Source organism: Capsicum annuum, chromosome 3, assembly GCF_002878395.1.
Source record: "Capsicum annuum cultivar UCD-10X-F1 chromosome 3, UCD10Xv1.1, whole genome shotgun sequence".
Taxonomy (NCBI): domain Eukaryota; kingdom Viridiplantae; phylum Streptophyta; class Magnoliopsida; order Solanales; family Solanaceae; genus Capsicum; species Capsicum annuum.
Window position 1 is genome coordinate 77,774,967 of NC_061113.1, and position 6,619 is coordinate 77,781,585.

Here is a 6,619-nt window from a genome sequence, read left to right on the forward strand (position 1 = left end):
TACCCATTTCTTTAGCCTGCACTACAACCCGTAAAAGACCTATTTAATCCTAATCTTAGCATTTTGATATTAGTGGAGCATTACACTAAGGGCAAACATATGGTCATCTGTTGTAATTTGAGAATTCTTTGTGAGAGTGAGTGCAACTTAGTTTTTATACCCATATTATTAGAAATTGCAAGATTGTGAGTGATCATGGGTAATTTCCTTGTCGTAAGGTTACATGGTTGATGAATGTTGGGTAACTTTATGTGATTTCTTTGCCTAAATGGTATATAAGAATTTTCCAACTTAATGAGTCTATTCTTGAGGGTAGGTTGTCTCTAGTAATGATCAATGAATCTACTTCTTGTTCATAATTATTGTGTGAGTCTATTTGAACATCTTGCTTTTCCTCTGTGAGTGTTAAGACTTGGGTAGTATTCATAAGTAGATAAATTGTTTGAGGATGAACAAATCTTTAAGTGTGGGGTGGTGATCTTGGGCGTATTTATACGTCTAAGCACCATAACTTACCCATATTTTAGCCAAGTTTTGAGAACAAAGTGCCTAATTCTTATGCTTTTACTCTACTTTGATGTAAGTGAACTAACCTATATGATTAGCATGATTTTCAGGTTCTAGTGAGGTAGATAGAGACATTTTGGGACTACGGATTATGGAGGACAAATCACACAAGAGGAAAAGCAGCTGTTGGACCAAATGTGATGCATGGGAATTTTGTCTCGGTTCAATTTTCCATTTATAATAAGTTTGAGGACTTAGAAGGAATTATGAGAGAGAAGACTATTAAAAGACTTGTTGCTGAATTTTTCAGGATTATTCATTATTCTGTATTATTTTTGAAAAAGAAAAGGAATCAAGAAGAGGCGGCTTAGCTGAGGGTGAGGGATAGAAACGTTTTTCTCCTCTTGCTTTCTTTATTTTGTGGACACCAAGATCATCTTCTAGACTGGGGTATGATGAAAATTTTTATGGTGATTTTCGTTTTGTTCATGAGTAGCTAAACTTATTTGTTAGGGTTAGGGAAACCTTTTTGTATACTATCTATTTCTATGGGTTTTTGAATTCATTATGTGTTGATGCACTTGTATCATACTCTCTTCATTATGATTGAATTCTCATGGTTGCAAACATAGGGAATATTCCATCAAAACATAACTTGTTCAATAGAAAAGTTAATGTTTGGAAAAGAGAGTAGTGACAAGAGAATAGGGTTTCCAATCCCTATTTTATACGTTAATGCCTTAATAGGATTAACAACTTAGAGATCTCGCATGAGGATAGATAACACTTTTAGTTTGAGACAACTAGAGTGAATTAATCCTTGTTGGTTGAGAAACACTCGGATTATGGATTTAAATGTGCTTCTCTATTAGTGCATGCATGTATGAGTTCTAAATACCCATAATTTGAAAATATTAAAACCTACAAGGTGCAAATAACCCTAACTTGTCTTTCTTCGTAATCAAATAATACTACACATATCGTTTCACTATTACACTGATAATATCACCGCATACTTAAACCGAAACCCCCCTTTACTGTGGTACCTTCGATTAACAGTCTAATAACAATCGCAATACTTAGTGATTACAGTATTCCTTGTGGGATTCAACACCCAACCTAGTTGGGTTCTATATTTGACAGCGACCGCTTACACTTTTTAACTAGAGTTGTAATTTGGGCTTATCAACTCACAACTTTGATATTCTTTTAGATGTCATCATCTTCTTTTTCATCTCTTGTTTCTACCACCATATATGAAATTTTAGTTTCATGTATTTGTTGTAATTTTTGTTCTAATTCATCATTAGTTTGCAAGCCTTGCTTATTTGATGATGATCCTCCTCCTTCCATATTTTTGGATCTATTTTAATCTTTTTTCTGTTGGTCATGTGATTTCTTATCTTTTTCTTCATGTTCACCATTTATATCTTTCCCATCCCCACTTTGATTGTCCTTTCTATTTTCTACATCCTTTCTCTTTTGACTGTCATCAGTTATTGCTATAATGTTCTCTTTATATTTGTGTTTCTTGTCTTTTCCACTTTCCTTCTCTTTATCCACATTTTTATCAGCATGTGATTGTTTCTTACCATAAATGAGTTTTGTTTCCTTTGATCATTTCTAACTTGTTCCTTTGGGATGGCTTTATCATCTAATTTCTTACTAAATAGTTCCTCCATACATCTTTTTAATGATTCCTCCTTGTTCTAATTTACCTTATTCTCTACCTTTTGTGCAATATTACTTGTTGGGTCTTCTCTTAGTGGTACTATATTATCATCATCCTTGTTCAAGACATGAAATTTATTCCTTGTCAATACATCCTCCTTCTCAATATATCCATATTTTTTATTCCACTTCAGAGTCATGCATCCTCTATATAGATATCTAACTTTTCTTGCATTATTTCTTTGTCATTGTTCCTGGAAACTGTTTTCATTTTTATTTTCTTTGTTATTCTACTCTTTCTTATATGTCTCATTGTGCTCTTTTCTTTCCTTGATTGGTTTTACTCCTCTTTCTTCTTTTGATTTCTTCCTTTGGGTACAACTCTAGATGTAGAACAAATCACTCTTTTTTATTATGTCATTGTAGTTTACAATTCTTACAACATTTGGAGAGATAGTCATACCTGGTGTTGATCCATTTAGCAACTATTTTACTAGATTTCTTCTTGATTCCAACATTCACTCTCTTTGGGAAATCACTCAGTAACTCCACTTGTACTTAAACATATGCACAACTGGATATTATTTTGTTGTTACTAGCCATATCAACTTGTAGAGATTTTCCAACCGCAATAGCCAATGAAAAGATACTCCTTACCAAAATATTTAGGTGCTATTAATGGTAAATAAATCCATTTGCTATTAAGGTTTCTTCAACTTGATAAAATAATGGATCTCATTTAAGTGTTCCCATAGGGTAATTACAATTTGTGTTTGCAATGTAGAAGATCAATTTTTTTTATAGCAAGTTCACGTAATCTTCCATCTTTGAATCCCTTTTGAAAACATATCTATTATACAATAGACTGATCTTAGCATCTCATTCTAGTTCAAATTATTTTACAATTATCTTTTGTAGTTCTTAATGTCACACCATCCATATGAGAATTTCCAATAATTACATATTTTAAATCCTGATTGACAATCATCTGTCTTATTTTTTTTTCTTCCTATACAACTTTTGGTTGTCTATGCAAGTACGTTAAAGGTTTCAAAGATAGTGACATGCATATTAAAGGTGTAGGTTGTAAAGTAATTACATAGTTCATCTCTCCACTATTACTAAATAATAGGTTTGTGTTAATGAGTTGAGCAGTCTACAGTGGAGGCTTCCCAACAACCAAGAAGGCCACTCTACCATCAAACATGGGAGGTGTTAAGTTTTAGACGGCTAGGGTTTATAAAGCATTTCTTTTGTCAAAGCGTCCCTCATTAGTAAAAATTTTCCTTTGCTCGACATTAATATATATACTTGTCCAGTGTTCTAAATTCTATTAGAATTCCTAGGCCTATTGTAAGAAATACCTTGCCATCATGTCACTTAGGTGCCACATAGCGTAAGGTTGTCCATGATGAAGAATTACATAGGAAAAGATTAGTTCTCAATGCAATAATTTAGAGAAATAGAGAGACTTTCCGTGGTGGATCCTAGAAATGTTGGATTTGTATGGATGGTCCTTGGAACTTTTTAGCATTGTCGAGTGTTCTAGAAAAGGGACTTATTTGTGTAAAGGGACTTTGCAAGGTGAGTAATATATATAAAGTGACGTTTATTTGTAAAATAATCAAACAAAATCTTCTAACTCTTAAGTAATATAAAAGCTTTCTTTATTGAGTCTTTTGTATTCTTTTTCAAATTGGTATCCATTAGTGATCTAGTATTAAAATAGCTTAATTGAGCTTGCCAGATCAAGAGCGAGTTTCCAAGTGTTGCGCGGTGTGCTTATGATGTACCGGCTCACAACAGTACTATTTTTATCTTTAAGAAAGGATAATTGCATGTTTTCTAGAAAAATTTGTGTTATTTAATGTATTTTGGGCTTGTTCTTAGGTATCAACATCAAAGGCATAGAAAATCATAATAATAAGCTAAAAAAGACTTATGTCGGTTGTACTAATGGGCCACCAGTGCCCCGATGGACCATCATACCATATACAAGCATGAAATAGAATAAGGCAAAATATGGAATTGGGTGATGGTTCAACTAATGGGACATTGGGTTCGTGATGGACCGTTACCCTAGCCATCTCAACTAAACAAAATTGATAGGAATTATAAGGCAGATGAATAGAGGGGAGAAAGACCGTCAGACCAGTGACGGACTATTATCAAAGCCATCGAGCACATTTTAGATCAGACCATTTCTCAATAGCAATGATAGTTCAGCTGACGAACTATCGTCCCACTGACAGACCATCGAGTGAGTTGTCAGCTATGTGTGGCAGCCTAGTTTTGAAATTTAAATACCAGTTTTGCTGGAGCCTATAAATACCTAACTTAGGGTTAAAATAAGCTTCTTTTCACTTAGTGTTGAACTTTGTAATCTAGGAGATTAAGAAATGAGTTTGGAAATGAAAACACTTTGCTTTTGATTTGAATTTGGATTTTGAAATGTTATATTTATTTATTGTAAGTTTCAACCTCTAATTTATAAAATTAATCTTTTGCATCTTTTTTCTAATCATGAGTGACTAAAACTCCATAACTAGGGTATGGGATCCTTGGTGAAATTTTAGTTCTAGATTATGGGTTGTTGAGTTTGTACAAAGTTTGTGATTATATCATTTTTCTCTTTATTTTAATGGGTTCTCCTGGTTGCAAACTGGAAAACATGCCCTAAAACCTGACTTGCTTGGATAAAAAAGTTAATGTTAGGAAAGAGATTAGTGACAAGAGTTTATAAATTTCAACTTCTAAATATAGATTGATGCCTTAACCAAATTAATATTTTGGGGGTGTATATTGAATTACTAACTAACCACTTCAAGTTTGAGAAAAATTAAAGTGAAAACCATCTTTGAAGATTGGGAAAAAATTTGATAGAAATTTAATATTAGTTTCCCTCTAATCATTGGTTTGTGTATAAATTATTTACCATAAATTCTAAAAGTGACTGAACACCAAGGTGAACATAATCCTAGTTTACTCATTCTTGACTGTTAACACATTAATAATAAGACATTTGTATTTGAAAAGACTGAAGTTGCTTAATTAATTTTATAGTAAAACCCCTATTCTGTCGAAACTTATGATTAAAAGTTGATTAATCTACATACAACTGAATTAGCATCTTATTTCTTATGGGATCCGACCCCAACCTTTATTGGGTTATATATTTGATAGCGATCGCTTACACTCTTTTAAGATAGTTGTAGTTTGGGTGTATTAAAATTTGGCATCATTGTCGGGGAATACGATTATCAATTAAGCTTATGTGCATTAACTAAATCTTAGTCTAGTTTTTTAATTTTACATTTATTTGTTGTTTTTGTATTTATAGACTATTGATTGTGTATGCCATAAACACATTGGTCAGGAGAGAATTTATTACCTTTTAATCCTAAAATTTTGAGTTCTTTGAGAAGGAGTATGGAAGCACAACAAGAGGCAAGAAGGTTAGCTGGACTATTCATCCTTCAATTAAACTAACAAAACATTGATGTTCCTAGCCGTGTGCAAAATGAAAATGATAAAGCCTTGGGAGATAATGATTTAGTCAATATATTGAATAGGAAATGTGATAACAATGTTGCACGGCCAATAAGTATCAGCAAACACGAGGTAGAGGATGACAATAGACTGCGGCTTAGTTTACCATGGATGATGATAATGCTGATTAGGAAAGTGCTAATGCTACTAGAGAAATCTTTCTACCCCTATTGGATCTTAGGGTGAAGTTTAATATTTCTAGCATAATGATACAGTTGCTCAATCAGAAAGGGTTGTTTAGTGGACTACTTGGAGATGATCCAAACATGTACTTGGTGAACTTTGTCAATATTTGAAAGTCTTTTGACTATCCTGGAGTTAGGAAGAATACTATTCATCTAAGATTATTTCTATTTTCTCTATCTGTGGAGGAAAATTTATGGCTAACAGAGCTGGTATCTGATTCTATACCAAATTGGAGGTGACTGAAAGGAACTTTCCTAGAAAAATTCTTTCTGCCTTCTAGGATGTTATAATTGAGGGACTAGATCAGTAATTTTAGGCAATTGCCTAATGAGGCCCTTCATGAAATACGTATGAGACTCAAAAAGAATTTGATTCAATGCCCAAATCATAAGTTTACTAATGAACATCTGATGGAGACATTCCATGGGGCATTGAATTCAAACACAAAGCAAATAGTGGATAATGCCGCATGTCGGGATTTTATGGATTGCACCTTTACTGAAGTAACTGAGATCTTTGATAGGTTAACAAAGATAAGTAGAGCTTGGAAAACTAGGGATTATTAGATAGAAAACAACACTTATTCAGTTGGGATATTGGTGGAGCAACATTGAAGAGAAGAAGAACGTGACGAGGATTTGGCTCATATAAAGACATAAATAGACTTGGTTACTAAACATTTGCTATTAAGAAATATTGAGAAGGT